Below are 25,271 nucleotides of genomic sequence, written 5' to 3' on the forward strand. Positions count from 1 at the left end.
TTGTTGCATGATGGACCCATTGCCGTTTTGATCCCCTCATACATGCTCCTGGTCCTGCCCTGGTCAGCAGCTGACTGGATCTCCATGCAGAGGTCCTGCCAGTATTTGTTAGCACAACGGCGGGCTGACTGCTGGGCTTTACTCCTGGCAGCACGGAGGGTGTCTCGGGCGTTGGGGCAGGGGTTGTTCTTGTGCTCAAGCATTGCCTTTCTCTTGGCTCCTGTTGCAGGCTCCATTTCTAGCCAGTGCGCCTCTAACCAGTCTGCGTTTTTCCGCACTCTCTTCCCAAAGGCGAGCATTGCGGAGTCGTAGATGGCGTTTCTGAGCTGGTCCCAGAGACGGACGGGGTCTTCTGTGGTGTTGTCATATTTCTCTTTCAGCTTATCTTTGAATGTATTGGAGAAGCAGTTCACCTTTTCCGGGTCGGCAGTGCCACAGATGTTTATGCGCGGCTTGCACTTGGTCTTGGCGTGGTGGATTCTGCGAGGCTGCAGCCTCACCTAACTGGCGATTAGGGCGTGGTCGGTGTCGCAGTCTGCGCTGTGGTAGCTCCTCGTGTGGAGGATGGCGTTCAGGCTGGATCTTCTTGTAATTGCTAGGTCCAGCTGGTGCCAATGGTGGGATCTAGGGTGCCTCCAGGACACCTTGTGGCGGTCATTGCCTGCGAAGAAGGTGTTGGTGATACAGAGGCTGTGGTGGCAGCACAGCTCGAGGAGGCGTTGGCCATTCTCGTTCAGTCGGCCAACTCCATGTGGGCCGAGGCAAGAGGGCCAAGCCTGCCAATCGGCCCCCACACGTGCGTTGAAGTCGCCGAGAATCAGGAGGAGTTCGGTCTTGGGGATACGTCTCACTTCATTTTCGAGAGTTTCGTAGAACTCATCCTTGGCTTCTGGGGAGGACGTCAGGGTGGGGGCGTAGGCTGAGATGATGTTGGCATACCCTGCTGTGGTCTTCATGCGCAGGGAGAGGAGATGGGACATGCCGCCGGTCGGTGTTTCCACTGCGTGGAGCAGGGAGTTCCTCACTGCAAAGCCCACGCCATGCTGGCGCGGTTCCTTCTGCGGCCGACCCTGCCAGAAGAAGGTGTAGTTTTCTTCCCTGAGGGATCCGCTGTCTGGCAGGCGTGTCTCCTGGAGGCAGGCCACATCGATGTTCAAGCGGGCCAGTTCCTTCCCAATGATGGCGGTCTTTCTTAGGTCAGTGATCTGAGTCGGGTCGGGGGACATTCCGGGGCACATAGTTCTGACATTCCAGCTTGCTATGCAAAGTGCTGGGGACTTCTTTCTCTTGCGTGTTTTGCCTGGTGCATGGAGGCACTCGCTTTCCGGGTTTCCCCTGCTCTCTACGCACCCAGTAGAGCAGGCGAGTGTGACGGGCTAGCACCCTATTGACCGGGGGCTGCCCAGTTTGGGGTGGGCGGTGGCTAGCCAATGGAGTGCGATGACTCCTCCCACCGTCGGACGAGGCCCCTGGCGCTCCGGCTCCACGCCAATTGGCCAGAGCTCTAATGAACCGGTAACTGCCTCTTCCCGTGGTTGCTTTACGAAGTCTTGTGACTTCGGTGGAGACCACTCTCCAGTGCGCGTCGAAGGCTTGGGCGGGGGATATGGAGACATTGAGTTGCCCAGGCTGTAGTGTCCCCCTCTCGGCGTCACCGATCGGAGCCCAAGGGAGAGGATGAACCAATAGACTTGGGACCGGGTCTGCTGCAGGAGTTGCCAGGGTCGCTGACTGCGTGCAATAATTTGGCTTTTATTTTCTGTTATCTGGACTAAATCGTGTCAGTGTTTTCACTATACTAGGGAGGATTTACTCAAGCATCGATACAGTTCTGGTGAGTTGCCTCACCTTGCCCTAGAAGCTCGTATTTTGATCGAGGAAATCCTGTCCGAGTCTCCAGAACCCAGCCAGTCTACTCGTAGAATACGACCCGTTAGCCGGCGGAGGCGGGGATCGAGAGGGGGTGCGCTGGTGAAACTCCGGAAACGTAATTCCCGTGCCCCTCTACCGAGCATCATGCTGGCAAACGTGCAATCGCTGCGGTACAAGATGGACGAGCTAATCAGCCTCATGGACTCGCGACAGGACTTCAGAACATGTAACGTTTTTTGTATCACCGAAACCTGGTTAGAGTCAAAGATACCCGACGCCGCTGTTACACCCCCCGGATTCGCCTTGTTCAGATTCGATCGTGAATTTGACCAGGTCAACAAAAGCAAGGCCGGTGGTGTGTGCTTTTTGATCAACGAGTCCTGGTGCACCGATACAAAGGTTATTTCTAGGTCGTGTACTCCGGAACTTGAATGCCTCACCATTCGCTGCCGTCCCTTCTATTTACCACGAGAGTTCCCTTCAATTCTACTGACAGTTGTCGACAGCGAACCCAAAGCCGACACCAAGAAGGCAATGAACCAGCTCGCTGACGTCATCGCGAACAATGAGACCGCAAATCCAGGGGCTATTTCTATCATTGCCGGCGACTTTAATCAATGTAATCTCCGTAAAACTCTTCCAAAGTTCTACCAGCACGTGACTTGCCCATCTCGGGGGCCGAATACCCTCGATCACTGCTACACCACGATAAAGGACGCCTATCAGTCACTGCGACGTGCCCCCCTCGGTACCTCTGACCATGCCTGTGTCCACCTCATCCCGACGTACAAATCTCAATTCAAGCGTGAGAAACCATTCAAGAGGTCAGTCCGGCAGTGGACGTCCGATGCCATTGATCGACTCCGTGGATGTTTTGAATGCACGGACTGGGATGTGTTCCTAGAAAATGCGACCCTGGATGAGTGTACTGAGGCGGTGACTGATTACGTCACATTCTGCGAGGATTTATGCGTCCCCATCAAGGAAGTGACCGCTTATCCGAATCAGAAACCCTGGTTTGGCGGTGCCCTCAAGCGCGAATCACGTGCTCGTCAAACAGCCTTTCAGTCTGGAGATGCGGCCGCGTACAAAGCATCAAAGTATCGGTTCAAGTCCGCCGTCAAAACCGCCAAACGCGACTACGCCAGGAAACTCGAGGATTCCCTCGAGTCTACAAATAGTCGCGACCTCTGGCGGGGAGTGCGGAAAATAGCGCCGTACAAGTCTGGCGGCAACAAGAACTCTGATCCTGACGACCCAACTCTAACTGATGAGCTGAACAGGTTCTACAGCCGGTTTGAAAAGTCAATGCCAAAGCCTAATACCAGCGATGAACCCGAAGATCCTGATCGTCTGAAGATTTCTACTACTGACACCGTGAAGCAGTTTAAACGCGCAAACGTCCATAAAGCGACGGGTCCCGACAAAGTCTCGAACCGTCTCCTCAAGATGTGCGCACAGCAACTCGGTGGAATCTACACAGAAATCTTCAACTGGTCACTTCGTCTTTGCAAAGTTCCTGCACTTTTCAAAGCATCTGTCATCATTCCCGTACCAAAACGCTCGCCGATAACTACTCTAAACGACTTCCGCCCAGTGGCTCTGACTTCAAATGTCATGAAGTCTTTCGAACGCCTAGTGAAGGATGTTCTCCAGTCGTTACTACCTCGTTCTATGGACCCGTACCAGTTTGCCTACAAGGCGAACCGGTCAGTAGATGACGCTGTGTCTATAGCGCTTGAGAAAGTGTACCGACATCTTGACAAGAGTACTCCGACCTACTGCCGACTTCTTTTCATAGACTTTAGTTCCGCCTTCAACACAATTCTTCCGTCCAAGCTTTTTACAAAACTTCTAAATTTAGAACTTCCGCTGAACTTGTGTCACTGGATTTATGACTTTCTTTGTCTGAGACCGCAGGTTGTTAAAGTCGGCTCCTCAGTGTCCAGTGAACTAATTCTGAGTACAGGCGCTCCACAGGGATGCTGCCTGTCTCCCCTTCTGTATTCCCTGATGACACATGATTGCGTGGCCTCATTTACTGATTGTCACTTCTTTAAATTTGCCGACGACATCACCGTTGCTGGGTTCATTGTGGCCAGTGAGCGCGACTACCGCCGCCAGGTCGACGAACTGGTGATGTGGTGCACCGAGAACAATCTCGAGCTCAATGTCTCGAAGACGAAGGAAGTAATCGTCGACTTCCGTCAGGACAATCCGAAGAAACCCTTGGCTCCTCTGGAGCCGATGGTTATCAACGGCACGGACGTCGAAATCGTTGAAACCTTCAAGTTCCTGGGAATTCACATCTCTAGTGACTTGACCTGGTCGGCGCATGTCGGCCACTGTGTAGCAAAAGCTCAGCAACGCATGTTCTTTCTGCGACGCTTGAGGAGCTTCGGGGTCGGCCAGCGCATTCTGACCAAATTCTACCAGGCGGTGATCGAGAGCGTTTTATCGCTCTCGATCACGGTCTGGTTTGGTCGTGCAACGGTCGACGACCGGCGCTTGCTCGAGCGAGTCGTTAAAACCGCTTCCAGAATTATCGGTCATGATGTAACGTCTTTGGATGAGATTTATGTTCAGCGCTCACTGATCAAAAGGCCGTCAACTTGAAAGATTATATAGAAAAACTGGACTCGCCATTCATAAAGAAATGTACACTACCCACTTTCTCCATTACAAGGACTCAATATCCAAAGCCAAATCAATCTTCTACTCTGGATTAATCAGTTCCAATGAAGGCAACCCCAGATCACTCTTTTCACTCATTTCTAAACTCACTAAACCTGCTGACACTCTTCCCTCACATCTCTATTCCACTGATTTTTGTAATACTCTGGCCTCATTTTTTACATCCAAAATCCAACTTATCCACCAGCAACTCACCCCTTCAGCTGCTCCTAACCCTCCTTCTCCATTCTCCCCGGTTCCTACCCACCTATTCTCTGCATTCACATCCCCATCTGTCCACCAAATCTCCATCTTAATCCAGAAGTCCAAATCCTCTACTTGTCAGCTTGACCCTCTCCCTACTGTTTTAGTCAAAGCTTCTATCCCGGCCCTCTCCCCTCTCATCACTAACATTATTCAAACTTCCCTCTCTACTGGCATTGTACCATCTCATCTCAAAACTGCTGCTGTCACTCCCATACTGAAGAAACCTGGCTCTGATCCCTGCGACTTGAACAACTTTCGTCCCATATCAAACCTTCCGTTCATCTCCAAACTTCTAGAGAAAACAGTAGCTGCTCAACTTCACACCCATCTTTCCTCCAATAAGCTATACGAACAATTTCAATCTGGCTTCCGTCCCCTCCATAGTACTGAAACTGCCCTCCTCAAAATATGCAATGACCTTCTTCTCTCTGCTGACTCCGGTTCACTCGCCATCCTCCTCCTGCTTGACCTCAGTGCAGCCTTTGACACCATCTCTCACTCCATCCTCCTCGACAGACTCTCCTCCATTGGCATCACCAGCATCCCCCTCTCCTGGTTCCGCTCCTATCTTTCTGACCGCACCCAGTTTATCCAGCTCAAACGTTTTAGATCTCACCCCTTTCCCCTCACCTCAGGTGTTCCTCAGGGTTCTGTCCTTGGCCCATTGCTATTTCTAATCTATCTTCTTCCCGTGGGTAATATCTTCAGGAAACATCACATTCATTTTCATTGCTACGCGGATGACACCCAGCTCTACATCTCTACCAAACCTAATACCATACTTCCACCATCCTCCCTAACCAACTGCCTGCAGGAATTAAAATCTTGGTTCACCTCAAATTTCCTCAAACTGAATAGCAATAAAACTGAATTCCTCCTTATTGGCACTAAATCCAATCTAAACAAAATAAACAATTTCTCCATTACCTTTGAAAGCTCTTCCATCTCCCCCTCCCCTCAGGTCAAGAGTCTGGGTGTCATCCTTGATAGCACCCTCTCCTTCACCTCACATATCAACCACATCACTCGTTCTGCATATTATCATCTTCGAAACATCCACCGGCTCCGCTCTTCTCTCACTCCTCAGTCCACTGCTATACTTGTACACACCCTCGTCACCTCGCGACTCGATTACTGTAATTCCCTTCTGTTTGGTCTCCCTCAAAAAACCCTCCATAAGCTTCAGCTGGTCCAAAATTCAGCCGCCCGCATTATCACACTCACGCCATACATAAACCATATTACACCTGTCCTCCAACATCTCCACTGGCTTCCCATTTTACACCGCATTCAATATAAAATCCGGCTACTCACATTCAAATCCATTCATGACCTAGCCCCTCCATACCTATCTGACCTCATCCATATTCCTACGCCTGTCCGCTCTCTTCGTTCCTCCTCCTCTGTCCTCCTCTCTGTCCCCCCTGCTCGCCTCGTCACCATGGGAAATAGAGCCTTCAGTCGCTCTGCTCCCCAGCTATGGAACTCACTCCCCGCTGACCTTCGTAATACAGCCTCATTAACACATTTCAAATCCCGCCTCAAAACACATCTGTTTCGACAAGCCTATTCACTCAGACCATAAAGCCATTGTTTTATTTATTTATTTTGTTGTATTTTTTCTTATCTTATTTGATGTAGTTTTTTAACATTGTACTCGTGATTTTAACTGCTTGTTGTAAGGTGTCCTTGAGTTTCTAGAAAGGCGCCCACAAATAAAATGTATTATTATTATTATTATTATTGTACTCTGTATTTTCCCTCAAAATATTTGTTTGTTTAACCCTTTCAGGGGCAGTGGTTATCATGTTATTGAGTTACAGGGTGCATGAAAGGGAGAATGCATCAGTTCACAGAAGGCACAACACAACTTGAGCCCCTTATCTCTCCTGTCTCTCTATGCGGTGTTTTAACGATACCGTGGCCCGGTGCTTTGAGACCCCCGCAATATAGAACAGCTGCATGAGAATCCATCTCAGTGTAGTAGCGTTCTAAGGGCATGGAAGATCAAATAAAACATGTCAGGTTTTGAACTCAGAATCTTCTGGGAACGTTGTTGATTTGAATGAATAAATAAAATCAAAGTCTCAGTCGAGGTTCACACGTAAAGGTGAGGATCAGGTAAAAGGCTTACTTGGTTATTTGAACATATAGTCTTTGTGCTTGAATTAAAAAAAAAAAAGTACCGGTACCTTTTGATTTTGTCAAAGGTTGTTTTAAGATACATACACACCTTGCACAAGTGTGTGTATGTGCATACTAAATTTGAGAATAGTCCTACATGACTAAACTGTTACTATAATGTCAGTGAAATGAGTTTTGCATTAGCATCTCTCTAAAAGTAGTTAATGATTATCCAGAAAGAGTCAATATGAATGTTTCTCACTCTTAGTTTCTTTTTCCACCAAGCATCGCAGTATGGCTCTTGATGGTCAGCATTTATTTTGTCTGCACTGTTGTCAAATGACACAAATAGATTGGACTCAAATGTACGACTGAAGATTTAAATCGAGGAACAAAAAGCTGGCTGATGTTGAGCGCCCTATCAACGTAACTAGCTCAGTTATGGCAGGAGCGAGACCAAGGAAAACAGGAAGAAAAGTTGCCAAAACAAAACAGAAAACAAAAGTATTTGTTTCAATCGGGAGACACTCTTGGCTTTAATATTAATGCCAAACTTGTGCTTCTCTTGGTGCAATTCAAAAAGGACAGTGGTAATGTACCTGTAACATTCCCTAGTTAGAAAATAATGCCAAAAATTTAATAAAGACCAACGAGTAACTAGAGCACGGGTGTCAAACTCATTTCACATTGTGGGCCACATACGTCCTCGGTCGATGTCAAGTGGGCCCGACCATTATATATTATGCCATACTCTGCTATAAATAACCAAAATAACATGTATTTCCTTTGTTTTGGTCTAAAGAAGCACAAGACCACTAGGAAAATGTTGAAATTTAATGAACATATCTTTTACAAATTTTTTCATGAAGCACCTAAAATTGCCACGTACAAATGTGCAATTTACTTTTATCATTCACAAATATGCTTTGCAACTGATCCCACTGACTGTACAAAGGCACAAAACTCTAACAAGTAATTGGTATTGAAAAATATAGTAATGCACTTTTCAGATCAAACGAGATTTATAAAGAAAGGAATTTTTAAACTATTTACATGAGCATATAAAATCTAAATGTAATCCCTGCCTACACATTACAAACTAAGGAGAGTGCTATAATATGTGTAAAGAATAAAGTATTCACATGTCCTTGATAGCATCTGCTGTGTTGGGTCTGTCTCAGTGACAAACTGAGGCTGCTGTTGTCTTCTCTGATCAAAGCAATGTTGTCTTTTCCTCTGAGCAAAACAGTGTGTCACCCTAGAGAATAATCCACGAATTGCACCCTATTAAAAATATTCATTCCGTGTCTTTTATGCATTTTTTCACTTTTAAATTATCCTGTGTGTGTGTGTGTCGTATGTTTGACACCTTTGAACTAATGCATAGAGAAAGATGGATTGCTAATTCTAACAATGTGTTGCTATTGAGTAGTAGAAGTTGAGACATTTGCCTGATGCAATTCTCAAAATAAGCAGTTTTGATTTGCATTTCACAGACAAAATTTGCATTTTGCACTCGATCTAAACACATTGATTGACAAAACAGAATCGATCGCCGAGATGGTCCCAAAAAAACTTCACTAGGCTGCATACACAGCACTCACATCACCTACTGTGGGTAGTCAGAGGTCGAGACAAGCTCGATGTTACTCACACCGTACCAACTAGCTATCGACGAGCTTCGGCTGGCTACTAGTGCGGCTAAACGTGGCTGGGATGCTGCTTAATAAGTAATCATCATCTCTGGGGCGGCAAATTAGATAAACGTCTGACAAGTACCTTTCTCAAGAAGGGATTACAAGGAAAGATGCTAATTGCTAAACTACTCGAAGATTGACATGTAATCAGAAGTGCTTGGGTGACCAAGCACACTTTTCAAAGAGGTCTGGCTGGAACAGAGTTCAGAAGAAAATATAAGTTTGAATGGCAAAATGTGTGCAAAAGTGTCTGGACTTTGGCGAGAAAATCATACTTGCAAAACAAAACCTAAAGCCGTTTTTGTAGTGCTTTCACAACAGCTGCAGCTGGAACAAAGCGTCATGACCACACACGTCTGCTACGAGCTTTTGAAATTCAAAAACAATCTGTAGCATTCATTGACGAATGCAGGAAGTGGGTCAGTTCTCCTGCCCCACCTAGATTTGCTTCAATTACAAATTTCTCCATTGTTGGACAAGTAAAGGTTTTCTTATTCTTATTATTCCAAGCACGAGCACAATAGACATAACCTCTCTGCGCTGTAGATCTTATTTTTTTATTTATTTATTCCATCCATCCATTTTCTGATCCGGGGTATGCTGGAGGCTATCCCAGCTGTCTTAGGGCAGTAGGGTTGGGGGGCACCCTGAACTGGTTATCAGCTAATCGCAGGGCACACAGAGACAAACAACCATCCGCACTCACATTCACACCTCTGGACAATTTATAGTGTTCAATCAGCCTGTCATGTATATTTTTGGAATGTGGGAGGAAACCGGAGTACCCGGAGAAAACCCACGCAGGCACGGGCAGAACATGCAATTTCCACACAGGAAGGCCGGAGCCGGGATCAAACCCACAACCTCTGCACTGTGAGGTCTGAATCAGTCATTAAGGAAAAGAAAATTGTTTCCTGTTTTTTCGTCTGTTGGAATTTTTGGACCACCCAAAGTAGTTAATAATTGATGTGACGGTTTGCTTTTGGCTAAGACTTTATGAGCCATTTACTTGCTGCTTATTTGATTCCATTGTATGTTTGGAATCCATAAAAGCCATAAAAATGTAGCCGGAAATGAAACAGCAACATCCCACTTAGTGCGTTGTGTAGCATGATGTTCAAGGGTTCTTGATGTCACAGCATGCTAGGACGACATGGAGTTGAAAACATTGATACATTCTATTGGTGCTTGAAGCAAAATGCTGTGCGCTCCTCCCGCTGTTGTTGAGCTGTTGGTAATTGATCTGGCAGCAATACTAACCATCTGGGCTTTGGTTTCCTCAAACACCTTCGAGCCAAAAACGCATCTGGAAGGCCAGTGGGCACACAATCAGACAGACCTTTCTCAGAAGTGCTCACCCAGTCTGTCAACAATGCAATAAGTGCGAATGAGGTGAATGCCACAGTGGAATAAACGCAGTAGCTACGTTTAGGAAATATTTCTTGTATAAACTGCATTGTTTGCAAATTCCATTTTCTCACTATTGTCTATTACTGTATACCAGGCATGTCCAAAGTCCGGCCGAATTTGGTCGAATTTCATCCGGCCCTCGGCCCCTGTCATAAAATCAGTGCCGTCTGGCCCGCAGGTTGGGTGCAATGGAACACGTGTTGCATTGACTGAGGTCTCGTAGACTGGTGAGTGATGTTTCATAGAGTACTGCTTCCCTCTAGTGGCTAAATGAGTAATAGCATTCACTAAATGAGTAATAGCATTTAGACACTAGAGGGCATCACTCACGAGTTAACAAGACATCACTCCGTGTTTATATTGACTGATATGTCATATTTCAAATGATCCTTGCAGTTGTGGATATGTGTATTGCTTGTTCATTTCCCTGTTGTTCGAGTCAAAGGTTTTGTGACTATTGAAAAGTCATGGTGATACATTTTATGTTTCAAATCAATCAATTTGCACTCAGGAGACTTCTGTTTAAGAAAAAGTCAAGTGAATAAGTAGTTGCATGTGATATACCTGTTTCAAATGAACCAAAATAAATTCTTAAGATTGTTGAAATTACAATAAAAATGGAAATGTGAAACAGACTGGCTTACTAAAATTTGTTGAACAATATTGTTGTTCAATGTAAAGAATGTCAGCCAAGGTCGGCCCCCCGACATTTTACCACATAAAATCTGGCCCCCTTGGCAAAAAGTTTGGACACCCCTGCTGTATACCTTTTTATGAATAAAACAGGGACTTCTCACCATTTCGGTTTCATAAATTAGGAACAGAGGAATATTTTGTCTTTCTGGGAAAGATTTCTGGAATATGTTGCGCCTTCATTAGTTAACCCTTTCAGGGACAGCGGTTACTACAGTGGACAGCTTATCATGTGATCCGGTTACAGGGTGCATGAAAGGTTTGATCAGGAAAAAAAAAGAAAAAAAGAGTGTACTACAAAACCTAAACCACGCATTTGCCCGACAAACAAACTCAGAAGCTGAAAATTATACATTTAAGGACAACATGGGAGCTGTTGGACCATGGCATGATATTTTAAAAGGCATGTGCATAAAACACCATAGAAATGCATCTTATATATCTAATAGATCTTATATCCCAAACAGAATCGCCTTCATTTAGTTTCTTTCCGCCTCACGGGACCTTCATCAACTTTTAATCCTGATGAAGATCCCGTGAGACTGAACGTTCATCTACGTATATATAAAGCCAATTCTGTTTGCAATACAAGATGGTGTGGGATCTTTCCATCTGTGCAAAAGTTTAACATAGAAACGATGTCAAAATAACATCAATATTATTTGGGTGAAATTTCAAAGAAGTATTGATGTGAAGTCAAAATACCTTTAGAAAAATTCATTATTTGACGTGTACTAAATTGATGTCAATGGACTGATGTCATGTCGATTTACGTTTTTGATTAAGTTACAATGACAATTCGATATCAGTGTTTGATGTCATACTCTTTAATTGATCCACTTTATCCTCACAAGGGTCGCGGGGGGTGCTGGAGGCTATCCCAGCCGTCTTCAGGCAGAAGGCGGGGGACACCCTGAACCGGTTGCCAGCCAATCGCAGGGCACATATAGACGAACAACCATCCGCGCCCACACTCACACCTAGGGACAATTTGAAGTGTCCCATTAACCTGCCACGCATGTTTTTGGAATGTGCGAGGAAACCAGAGTACCCGGAGAAAACCCACGCAGGCATGCCCAGAACATGCAAACTCCACACAGGAAAGCTGGAGCCAGGATCGAACCCACCGGGCCGCCTGTTTTATGCCATATTGATGTTGAATTGCTATAAGATATCCACTCGCCAAAAAAGCAAAATGTCAATAAAGAAAACTTAATTTCATAGCAGGTTTACATCCATGAAACTCGCGATGCAGATGTTTAATTCCTCTGGGCCTCGTGTGGTGAACTGGACAAGGAGAACATAATGTGTCTTGTTGCCAAATGAAAAGGAACGTTCCCAACTCTGAGATCCCTGCAAGCAGGCTGCAGTGGTCTGGCCGCTAACATTTGCCACCCTGCCAGCTGGAATGCTAATCGCAGGAACAGCATGCAGTTTGAGCCAGATTTAGCCCCGCTGTCTGGACACAATACAGTACTCTAAAGCTCCATCTTTCACTATGCTTGAGTGTCACACCCTTGTTTGCTGGTTCCATCTGTCTTCCCCCGACTCACTGGTCCATTATTAATATCGCAGCAAACACAACATTTCCCTTCACTTTGCTTCGTACAGTGGAAGACAAATAGTACTGATAATTTTTTTTTCTCAATACAGTACGTGCCGAGTCAAGTAACGTATTGGCCCGAATATGACACGGCCCTGATTATAAGACGACCCCCTCTTTTTCAAGACTCAAGTTTGAAAAAAAAGACTTTTTGAACACCAAATTGATTTTTATACAGAAAATAATGACAGTACATCTGAAACAAATTATTCTAACAATATATTTGAGAGAAAAAGCATGTTTTTTGCCTCATTCAAATCTTAATATCTGAACATTTAAATATGTCAACTATTATTTTCTTCTCTTTTCTTTCTTACCGCTAATTTTTATTTTTCTTCTTCGTGCTACCGCTATTTAAATTTTTATTCTTTATGACAGGGGTTCGCTTTGGCCTGAGGCAGGTTCAGCATTCGCTTCAATGATATCTGGCGCCATCTATCGCCGTGAATGGGTATAATGTCTAGACCCCGAATATAAGACGACCCCCACTTATTCAGTCTTATTTCAATGCAAAAAACACCGTCTTATATTCGGGCCAATACGTGCCGAACATTTTTATTTTATTTTATTTTTTTGCATTTGCGATGATGTCATCATTGCATAAAAATTCAGTTAATTGAAAGCCTCTTTTAACATTTATCATCAATGCCCTGTCATCCCATCACGATGGGATGGACTCACGATGGGACGTGTGCGTTTAGTTTCTTGTCATAACAATGCTGGTGTGCACATCCAAGTTGCTTGTTCCTTAAAATGAGTTTGGGATTGGGTTCGGTGTTTGCTCAAGCTAACCACGAAAGTTTCCACATACAGTGGTACCTCTACTTATTAAATTAATTTGGTTCTGGAAGAAATTTCTTCACTAGAGACGTGATTTTCATGTAAATGAGGATTTATCCGATGTTGTCATCTCATGGTCTGTACCGGAGCGACACAGCTCAACCTCCCTGGACCCCACTGCTGCAGAGTTTGTCCCCCAATTTGATAGAGATGCCTTGGGACAGAATACGCCTCTTGAGCAAGCAGTTGATGAAGGGATGGAATTCATCCCTTTTCCAACAGTGAGGGAGGTTGACGCCGCTGTAGATGCAGGGGATATAGCCTTGGGGTCAGATTCAGGAGATGCAACGGAAACAGGGTGGCTGCGCTCACACCCACAGAGAGAGAGAAGGAAGCCGCAGTGTTTGACTTACAATACATTGGGTCAACCGACTTTCACGGAGAGGACAGTAGCTACGAAGTGTTTAGACTTTAGGGGTTACTGGCAACCTTGGTGAAGGGTGTTTGAAATGTTATTTCCATGCTTGTTGCATCTGACTTTCACATTGTTCTGTATGTGCCTTTTTGTTTATTCAAGTATATTGACAAATGTGAACGACCCTGTTTGTGAGAACTGGAAATGTTGCCGAAATACTACGATGGACAAATGTAACACTTGAATGTGAGGCCAAATGCTTTGGTATTATTACAAATGTTGGATTGTTGACTGCTTTTGCCAAACACTGGACTCTACAGTGCACAAAAAAAGAGAAAAAAGTGTCACCCCTTTAACTGTCAATAACATGCTGTTCTGTTTGCAATCTGTGTACCTGAGGCCCACGTTCCGTATTGTTATGTCAACATCTTTTAAGTGGGGGAGAGTGTAGGAGACTGGGCTATCTGAGCAGTGTTTATATTAGCTATTCCTTTGTTGTGTGTTCACAACAAAGAGTTGTGCATCATGTAAAAAAACAAAGAATAGAGTCAGGAATAAAAATGGTCATTTAACTTTTAACTGCGTCCTCATAGTTTTTTGTCCTCTTTAGTGCAAGTGGTTTTTGTGTTGTGTTTTGTAAAGTACTGATCCAAGGACATTTCTTTTTGTCGGCTTTTAACAATCCTTCGAAAATGTACAAGGCAAACATCAGCAAAGTGAGCGATTGCCCGACTGGTCAACACTTTTTTTGGGTAATTCACATTTACTTAAGACTATCGTTCCGATAGCCCGAGGAGCGAATGACCAGGACGCTGCACAGACACATATCTATCGACACACATAGACAGATACAGGAGGTCCCTCTTAGCCAATGGGACACCAGTATGATGCTCAGGAGTAGCCAATGGCAGAGCAGCTATAAGTATGTTGCGTTCAGCAAACTCGGAGCTGCGAGAAGCGGCCCGTACTGTAAGTTTACCTTTTGTATCTTTACATTTCTTTCATCACAAGGGGCAATATTTTTCTGTTGAGGTGTTTCGTAACTTGAAAATTTTGTATGAATTGACGTACGTAAGTAGCAGAGGTGATTGCTCTAAGACTGCAAGGGAAGCTTAGCTTCTCCTAAAATGTCCAAAAATAAGTGATCAAATATATGTGTGTACATACAATTGTGTGTACATGTCATTGACTAAATATGCGTTACAACGCACTCAACTTTTTTCCGAATTAGCTTCTTATGACTGGTTACGACGCGACTCTCTTCTCATTCATTCCCGCAACTTCACTGTGCTATAAACTGTGTAGACGCTACAGCGCGGACGATGGGCATTGAGAGAGTTCATCTTAAGTTGTCCCAATGCATTGAAACGAGATGAGTCATTGGATAAATGCTGGTTTCGTCCCGCCCATCGGACCCTCAGCATCTCTGGGAGTCTATGGACAGTGGGCGTTTATGGGCTGGCCCGGAAGCTCAACTTTTCTGCATGATGATTGGATGATCTGGCTGAAGCTGAATCACTTTTTGATTGACAGCGAAATGAGCCAATCACAAATCTGTTGGTGTAGGCATTGTGGGAGCATTTGTCTATTTTCATTCTGTTCTGAGTTAAACTGGAGACTTCTTCTATTCATCTGAGCGACACTCTCTTCGTTGAAAACGACTCGCGACAGATTAATCTTTTACTTCTGGTGGGTTTTATTGTCGTCGTAGGACACTAGTTAAGACCCTGGTAAAGATGGCTTGTTGGTATGACAGGGTCACAGAGAATTTTCTTTGAAAAGGAACGGCGAGTAGAACCCACGTATAAATAAAAGGACACATTTTGTGATGTAGGTCGAAATTGAGCTTCCCCTCCTTGACAGACTAGCATCTGCCACTGGTAGGTAGAGGTACCACTGTATTTGTTTTCCATCCACGGAATTCTAAATTTGACCATGCATTCCCTTTGAAAAAGAACTGCACTAGTGCTCCACTTTAAATTGTGTTGGTCAACCATTTGCGGTGCATCAATAAGAGGGTAGCCATGAAGGATGAAATGGACCTCTTTAACTAATATGTTCATAAGAAAGTTCTAAAGTTTCCAAGAAAATATTCAGAGAAACCAATGAAAATTGAATTTAGTTATGAAAAAGTGAAATCATGAAGAATAGTGGTATTCTGTGCAGTGGTGTTAACATTACATATCTGCCATTGAGTGGGGAGGATTAAATTGAGGTCGAGAGGGCAAATTGTGGCAGTATGTACAATTCTATAATTCTAAACATTGAAAATCTCTTGATCTCATATGAAGTACAACAAGGAACTTAAACTTTGGATCTAGATAAAAGGGGAACCGTGTCTGGAGCTTACCAGGAGTTGGGTCCATAACCAGGTGAGAGGTTCCAAACAAAACAAGGGTCACACCATTCAAGCAGGACGACCACACATACAAAAGCACACGCTGTAGAAACTAAAGAACAGGAGATGCACATCACACAGGAGAAGGAAACCAACATAGATCGTGTTGTTAGGGTTGCCAGGAAACCATTCCCTCAATTTCTCTGGCTGGATCGGAAAATCTCAGATATTTATCACCGTCGGTCGTATAAACGAAAACACTGCGCAGCCTCAAGCAAAGTCACAAAATTTCTGATTATTTTGGCATTAATCAGTTCTTTGTACTTGAAAGCAATCATTACAACGAAATCCTGTACAAGATAATACAAGATGCAAACTACTTTTATTTTTGTTGGAGTATCAAATGGGAATCTGATTGAAAGTGGTCAAGAAGCGAGACTGTGACTGAGAGGAGACATATTTGATTAGTAAACACTGGGTAGATACTGAGCAATGACTGATAGTAAACTTGATTATTCTAGCGGTCTTCTGACTGAACATCAAGCAGCTCATTCAGAACACTGCGGCTCAGGTTCTGACCAGAATAAAGAAATCGGAACACATTACTCCAATTCTAAAGACTTTCCACTGGCTCCCAGTCAGCTGCAGAATAGATTTTTAAAATGCTGCTTCTGGTTGATAAATCTGAATGGTTTGGGTCCTTCAATACATTAAAGAAATGAGGATTGAATACAAATCCAGTAGGGTAGCCGTTATGCTGCATGCTAATAGAATCACCTGCCAAGAGAAGTGAAGTCAACCGCGAGTGTAAATATTCTAAAATCCGGGCTAAAACCTTTCCCCCCCCCCCCCCGGACCTTTGATGAAGGTCTTTTCAACAACGTCACGGTACTTGGCTCTGCTGTGCGACTGAATTGTCCTTAGCTGTTGTGTCTTTGCTTACGTGAAGCACATTAAGTTGCCCTGTGTTTGAAATGTGCTTTCTGAAAAAAAGCTGCCTTGCTTTCCCTACCAAGGTTTGTCACATTGGGTCATTGCCAGGATTGTATTATGTGCTGACTTGATAAACTGACTGCGTGTTAGTCTCCATTGTCTGTCCTCAGTGTTCCTCTGGGTGGCCCCTCCCTCTCCTTTTAGCTCCCATCTGGCCATCCATTTTCTGATCCGCTTATCCTCACAAGGGCCGTGGGGTGTTCTGGAACCTATTCCAGCTGTCTTCGGGCAGTAGGCGGGGGACACCCTGAACTGGTTGCCAGCCAATCGCAGGGCACATATAGACGAACAACCAACCGCGCTCAGACACATCTAGGGACAATTTAGAGCTGGGGTAAGGAACTCCGGTTCCCAAAGAACCACATCCTTCCTGTTTTAGATCCCTCTCTACTTCAACACACCTGATTCAAATGATCAGCTCATCAGCAAGCTCTGTATGTCACGTTGCGAGGTGGTGGTGGGCCCCAAAAAGCAGGCAGGAGGGAGGAGCAATTTGTACTTGAAGAATTGTATTAAAACACAGAAACTAAATTCAGCACAAAGTCACAAAAACAAAAAAGAATCCAAAGTAACAAACAAAAACCACGGCTGAAGCAAAAACCAGAAAGAGCAACAGTGTACAGCAACAAACAAACAAACAACGACCCGACAATGAGTGGTCGGGCGGGAGTCCCTTTAAACAATACAATACAATACATGCTGATTTATATAGCCCTTTCACAACAGCGGCAGATGTAACAAAGCGCTTTACAAAACAGTTAATATAAAGTAAAATAATAAACACAACACATAACATAAAACACGGACAGTCGTGCAGTCCTAACCACTTTTCCGTCACACGCTTTGTTTGAAGCGGTTCGAGATGAAAGAGGAGAGAATCAAAGTGTCCTTTAACCAGTGGATCAGAGACGTGTGCTCAAAATGTGCACACGTCGGCGACAAGCTAAGTTTCAAAGTCAACAAGAAGCTGTAGCATCCATTGACGAAAAAAGAGATTGGTTCACTTCTCCTGTCCCATGGCAATCCATTTCAATTCCAAGCGGCGAATCACGGTTCCAAATACGCATCGGCGCTCTTCGAACAACGCTCCTCTCTCCTCATCCTCAACTTCAGCGGCCATCCATCCAGCCGCACCAACGCCAACTGTCCAACAGCGCTGACATAGCCACTGAACAAAGCAGGGTTGTGAAAAATGCTGCCCATTACTGGCGCAAAAAACACAAGCGCCCCAGGTCTGTCCAGCACCGACAGTCAATGGCGCCGACATTCCTCCCAAAATCTGTGCTGGTACAGGCGTGCTGTCGAGAAGGCGCAACCACCAAGCACAGATACTGCTCCTTTGACAAATGTCATGGCCAAAAAGCGCTGAAAACAGTCCATATCAGGTCCACACAATGAAACAACAAACAACATGTGACAAAACAAAAGACAAAAACAGCAAAAAAGAACAAAAAAGCAAGTCTCTTGAAGAGCACTTGCCGAAGGCTGCCTACTCGGGCGCCATCTTGTAAAAAAAAAATAATAATAATAATTACATAACGACCAACAGGAGTGCAGCCGCAGGGAGCGCCCTACAGTGCCACCTGTTGCTCACAAAACAAAACATGACACTGTCAAGGCGTGAAACGATCATGAACAATTGAATCAGGTGTGTTGGAGTAGGGAATGATTGAAAAAGGTAGGATTCTCGAGGAACCGGAGTTCCCTAACCCTGATTTAGAGTGTTCCATTAACCTACCATGCAGGTTTTTGGAATGTGGGAGGACACCAGAGTACCCGGAGAAAATCCACACAGGAACGGGGAGAACATGCAAACTCCACACTAGTCGGCCCAAGCCGGAATCGAACCTTGCACCTCTACACTGTGAGGCCGACGCGCTCACCAGGCTGCCCGTTTTTGGTTAACTTTACCTTAATTCATTGTGGGCTTGGCCCAATCATTTCACCTCTTTCGCCTACACACCTGCCAGTCTTCACCTTGTCAGCCACACTCTCTTCTACAGCATAAAGGCCACTCCAAAGAGCCACCCATTGGCAGTTTGTTAGCTTACCTCCCTGCCGTACTCGCTGCTGCCTAGCTGCTACGCTAAGCCTTCCCTGAACACCTTGGTTTGGTTTCTCTGACTGTGGCAAGACCGAGTTCTTGCCTCCTTGACCTATCCCTTTGTCCTAGTAATAAACCAGTACTGAGTTCACTGTGTCTGCCTGCGGGTCCCACGCTTGTCTTAAATGAAGCTTAACACAGTGACAACGGGAGAGCGGCATTAGATTTAAGAGAAATACTTCATGTAATAAATACCACTGATACATTAACACAGTGGAGCCAAAACCCCTCTGACAAAACCCCAGTAAAATTGATCTAAAACTGCCACCAGTGTGCAAGACACTGATTTGGTGTGTAATGCACACTGACAGGACGGTCAAGCTTCTCAGCCAAGAGCACATTTGATGCAGATTCATTAATTACCAGAAGCAAGGCGGCCATCTGAAGCTTTCAGGTTGCCTGCCATTCAACCGCCTGGTTTAGGTTAGACTTCATTCAGTGCTTTGTCATGTCCTGGAAACTTCTGTGTCCGTTTCAAGGAGAAAAATGGTAGGCCCTGTCAGAGTGTCAAGGCTCCTGCACACAATGAAAGAACAGGCAAGATGAGATTAGTTTCTGTTCATTCACTACTCAGTCAAAGGAAACAATAAAGTACCCGCGTTTAGAAAGAGAAATAAATGAAAGCAATATTCTTTCTTCAAGGACGGGCAAATCGATATATATGTATGTATGTAGAAACAATTTAAATTTGAATTGATACAATTAACTGAGTTTTACATAATGAAATCCCGATGTTGCGCGCACATATTACCAAATTAGGATGCCAAAGCAGAAATTCATCAACTGCCGATTCAACTTTTTTTTTTTAACCAAGAGTGTCCTGGGAAGTTTGCATAACTGAGTGGTACCACCGCAAAATGGTTCACTTACATTCCGGAATGTCCTTCCCTACTTATTTGTCATGTCCTTGTTTATGACGATACTAGTGCAGTGTGTTCTACCAGAGACAAATTCCTTGTGTGTTCTACATACTTGGCCAATAAAGATGAATTTGATTATGATTATGATAAACAAAATAAAACAACACAACAATGACTGTCAACGTGAAAAAATGAAAATTCAAAAACTGCAGGTGCTGCTCATCCAGCCGCATCTATTTGTTGGTCCTTCCACTGCAGCAAAACATTATGAGACCATTCCCGAGATGCACAATAAAAGCAGATATCACCATCAAGTACTCACTCTGTCATACAGTGTCAAAATTCTTGCTTTTTAATTACTTATTGGGAAAGGCAAATTTTAGCAGATAGTGCAAATATTTTTATGTTGCAGGCATATGCAGTACGACTAAAATTGATATTGACATGACCAAAATGTTGAACCTGACAAAAGGCACTTGTTTTTTTCCGCATGTGTCATATATATTTTAGTTTGAAGAGAGAGAGCATAAGGTAAAATAAAGAATGTAATAAATGTACTTTAACATGGTTCCATTTCAGTTCCGTCGTCCCTGTGTGGAGTTTGCATGTTTTTACCGTACCCGTGTGGGTTTTCACTGGGTACTCTGGTTTCCTCCCACATTCCAAAAACATCCACGGCAGGCTGATTGAACACTATAAATTGGTGTGAGCACGGACATTTGTTCGTCTCTGTGTGCCCTGCGATTGGCTGGCAACCGGTACAGGGTGTCCCCCGCCTACTGCCCACAGAAAGCTTGGATAGGCCCCGGCATGCCCCGTGACCCTCGTGAGGATAAGCGAAGTAGAAAATGGATCGATGGATAAAAAAATTACCATATTTTCACGACTATGAGGTGCTATTAAAAGTCTTACATTTTCTCCAAAATGGACAGGATGCCTTATAATGCGGAGCGTCGAGTGTATGCGTTGAGTTCCAAAGCCTGACCGATAGCACTTCTGGCCGACACGATGTTTATACAGAGAAAAGGCGGATGTGAGTGACGACAGGCATGCGGAGGTCCGCTAGTAAATGAAGGGCGGGCGTGTAAGAGGACGCTAAAGGCATGCCCCTAGCAGGTACCAGTCGCGTGAGTACATTGTAAAATGGCTAAATAAAGTACAAACGAACTCAGTTTTGCGTCCGTTGCCTTTTTAAAAACCTGTTTTTAGCGTGTGTCCGTATGTCTTAGCTGCTACCGTATGCTTTAATAACATACCTGGTATGTTTTAGTGTGCATGCATGCTACCGTATGCTTCAAGCTAATGTGTTTTTAGCGTGCGTGCATGCATGCCGTATGTTTAAGCTGGTGTATTTGGTGTTTTACCATGCCTGGCCAATAATACAGTGTGTTTTGTGTATGTGTCAAATACCGAAATAGAACACGTTACTGAGACTGCGCCCAACAATACGGTGTGCCGAATGGTCGTGAAAATACGGTATTCAGGTTGCCAATTAGATGACTCGTCTGCATACTAGGGCCAGCTAGAAGGCCTTACGTCGAGACTTGCCATGCGCGTTCGGTGATTGGATTACCGCCTTTTCTGTTTACTTAAGAATTGTATCCTGATTTTTTCAACAAAGATTCTTAAAAAAAAAAGATTGGATTAGCGCCTGCGAGAGATATCACTGCATTTTAACCCAAAATGGCTGAAGGAGAAGACGTTGATTTGGTTGCAGAACTACTTTCCACGCAATTTTCAAGGAGGGCCTTCCATGAAAAGCTGGATATTGCGCGAAGAGGTCGCCCAACTCGTACGCTAGCTAGCCTGTCCCAGCAAGTAAGTGTTTGTCCGTCATTTTCAGACAAGCAATTATAAACGATACCTGTGCCTCACAGCCTCTGAGAAACGCTGCAAATTGTACTGCTATGGAATGCCTATTGCTTGCAACTGACCAATTTGGTGTTTGGAGGCACACTGGATTGTTTTACAAAGGCAGCAAGGAAACATCAGAGCACGGCTGGGCACTTACAAGCTAAGGTGCGTTTAAAAACGTTTGGGGACACTCACGTATCTGCGATCTGCAGCTCAGTGAACAGGCACTACATTGGTGAGTAAATGATTTTTTTTTTACTTCTTGTCATTTGATTTCATTAGTATTAAATTAATGGTAACAAAATAAAATGTCAACGATACAAAAATGTATCGAATAAATATGCTCACCTGCAATTTATAATGGCGCATTGTAGTCACCTTTGTGCACGAAAGTTCGTTCAATCTCAGCTGCTCAACATTTTCAGTTATTTGCTGTTGTATCGCCAATTTTCAAAATGCAAATGATCTGTTTACTTTATTATCAAAGAATAGTTTGTTTTGTTATTGTTTGGTTGGTGTCTTATATGAAACTGCGACATTGCGCAATTTATTAGACAGACTTGTTTAAGATCACACAGCGTAATTTGGGTGGCATTTTATTTAGTATTTTTAAATCATCTTTTTATTTTTGACAATATCTGTAAATTTAGTTTCCTGCTCTTAATTGTGAATGCATACTTGATTTAAATGCTCTCGAAATTAAGTGCTGCTTGACGAGCCTATATTGTGTATGTATGTGACGTCACTGAAGGCCTCAGGTTTGAATGCACGGCCCACCACTGAGAATAACGCTGAGCATAAGAGCAAATAACTCAAGATGCAGTCTCCTGATGAGATCAAACCCATTTTCGTCGCGGGCCACATTTTAGTGAGCATTTCCCTTGGAGGGCCGTTATGACTGAAATCGTTTAAAGAAGACAAGAAAAACAGTTGATTCAACAATTGTTGAAATTACTATAATGAGGTGTTTGGCAACCAGAAAATGCTTACAATGTCTATTATTTATTATATATGAGAATTTGAAATTTTGGTACATATTTTAGTAAGCGTCATGGAAGTTGCCATGTTTGATTTGCTTTCGCGGGCCACATAAGATGACGTGACGGGCCAGATCTGGCCCCCGGGCCTTGACTTTGACACTTGTGAGATAACGAATTGTTTCCTCAGCTGTCCCATCGCAGATCTGGAGTAAAGCAACGGTTCAGCTCCTGGAATGCCTGTGGTCAAACGAAGTGTTGGTGTATGAAACGAGACATAATATCTCCAGCCAGTCATAGAATCGATTCCTTCATCAGGCGGGAACTGCCGAAGCACCTCAGCCATATGAGACCCGGCATTGTAATGCATCAGGACAAACTCAGTGCACCAGGATATGGTCTCATGGGTCTGAGGATCTTATCTTGGTACCTAACGGCAGTCAAGGTACCTCTGGCTGGCACAAGGCGAGCGCTGCGGCCTTCTAAAGGAATTTCCCTTAACCATTACTGACCCTCCGTCAAAACAGTCATGTTGGACAATGTTGTGTGCAGAGTAACCTTCTCTGTGGTGTCTCCAGACCAGGTCACGTCCGTAACATGTGCTCAGTGTCAACCTGATGGCCAATTTGCAAATCTTGTTGCTCTCTGACGAACACCAATCATGCTGCACTGTGTTTTCCTGTAAGCACGGGCACCATTTGTGGATGTCGGAGTCTCATTTCCCCCTCACGGAATCTTTTCCTGACCGATTAAGCTGCTGCTGGGTTGTTACCCTTTTATGGCCCCATCTACAATTCTGCTGTACTGGTATGTCTCCTGATATCTCCTCCATGCTCTGGACACTTTGCTGGAAGGCCCAGCAAACCTTTTTGCAGCAGCTCGCATTGATGTGCCATCTGGGATGAGAGCATTCCCTGAGTGATTTCAGCAGGTGGTAAGACGGTGCCTCATGGTACCTATAGGGATGGGACACCGACAAAATACAAATATGACCCAAACATCTGCTGCAGAGAAACGGTTTGTGGACACCACCTGCAGATCCACTCCTTTATCGAATTTGTTTTGGTAATTGCCTCTCATTTCCACCTGTTGCCAAAATGGATTCATAATCAGAATGACGTCCTTCTTAATTGGACAGCCTGATTTCACAGAAGTTTGATTAACTTGGAGTTACACTGTGTTGTTTTGGTGATGCTTTTATTCTTTTTTGAGCAGTATAAGGTCCATCTCAAACAAACTGCAAATATACCGTATGTCCTGGTTTGCGTGATGGTGGACGATAAGAAGCAGGGTGAACTGAACCAAATGTATTAACAAAATCACTTACACGGGGGTGGGCGGCTCGGTCAGGCGACTGGTTAGCGGGTCGGCTTCACAGTGCAGAGGTGCGATTCAAGCTCCAGCCTTCCTGTGTGGCGTTTGCATGTTCTCCCTGTGCCTGTGTGGGTTTTCTCTGGGTACTCCGCTTTCCTCCCACGTTCCAGAAACATGCGTGGCGGCTGTTTGAACACTCTAAATTGTCCCTAGGTGTGCGTGTGAACGCTGATGGGTTGTTCCTCTCTGTGTGCCCTGCGATTGGCTGGCAACCGATTCAGGGTGTCCCTTGCCTACTGCCCAAAGCCTACTACTACTACTGCCAGCACGCCCGAGACCCTTGCGAGGTTCAGCAAATCAGAAAATGGATGGATGGATGGACTTACACGGGAACACTGGAAAGACTAAACCCAAAACACAAAGTCCTGAAAACACCAGCAAACCAAATTGAAAAATAAATAAATACATTAAAAACCATGAAAGTAAAACAACAATCTGACCTTATGACATATATCTCATGGCATAATGACTAATTGGTGGTAGGATGGAGGAGAAGCCCTCCAATGCTGCCTGTTGGTAACAAACGGGAAAAAACCCCTATAACATTAAACTGTGAAAAAAAACCAAATCTAAGCTAAAAGAAATGTAATCATGACATGATATTTGACAAGATAAAGCTTTTCAATGACTTTAACTGTTTGTTAAAATGTAAACTCTGCAAATGGCATTGTGGTTGGTATTTTTTGTTTTTCTTTTTTACTCAGAAGGTCAAAGAAAAGACTTGGTACTCTATTTTTGCAGACATCATTTCCTTTTGTGAGGTAAAAGAACTCTAGCTCACCCACTGGGGTACTTTGAACTGTGCCCCAGCAGCCCTGACCTGTTTCCTACTGTAATGGCATTGCATTACAGCCAGTTCCACTTTACTGAGTCCAAAGATTGAGCCCTTTACAGTTCAAACAGGTGCGACTTTCACACATGCTGCTTTGTTTTGTCCTTGACCGTTAATCAAGTTCACCAAAAATATGGTCTGCAACTTGCTAAGGTTGTGACTGTTGTATTGAAAGAAGGAGTTTGCAGTAAAACCAGAAGCTCAACATCTTCATTCCAGCCAGCTCAAGATGGGGTTCTGAATTTTTCAATATAGTTATTTTATTTTTTGATTGCTGAATCAGTTACATTTAATTCGTGTGTAGAGCAAATGTGTAAGTTTTTATTAGTTTTTGTTTTTTAATGCTTCATTTTAGTATAGTTTATTAGTCTCCGTTTTTTTTTCAGTGTACCGTATTTTCCGCAC

This window comes from Hippocampus zosterae, chromosome 7 (assembly GCF_025434085.1).
Source record: "Hippocampus zosterae strain Florida chromosome 7, ASM2543408v3, whole genome shotgun sequence".
Taxonomy (NCBI): Eukaryota; Metazoa; Chordata; class Actinopteri; order Syngnathiformes; family Syngnathidae; genus Hippocampus; species Hippocampus zosterae.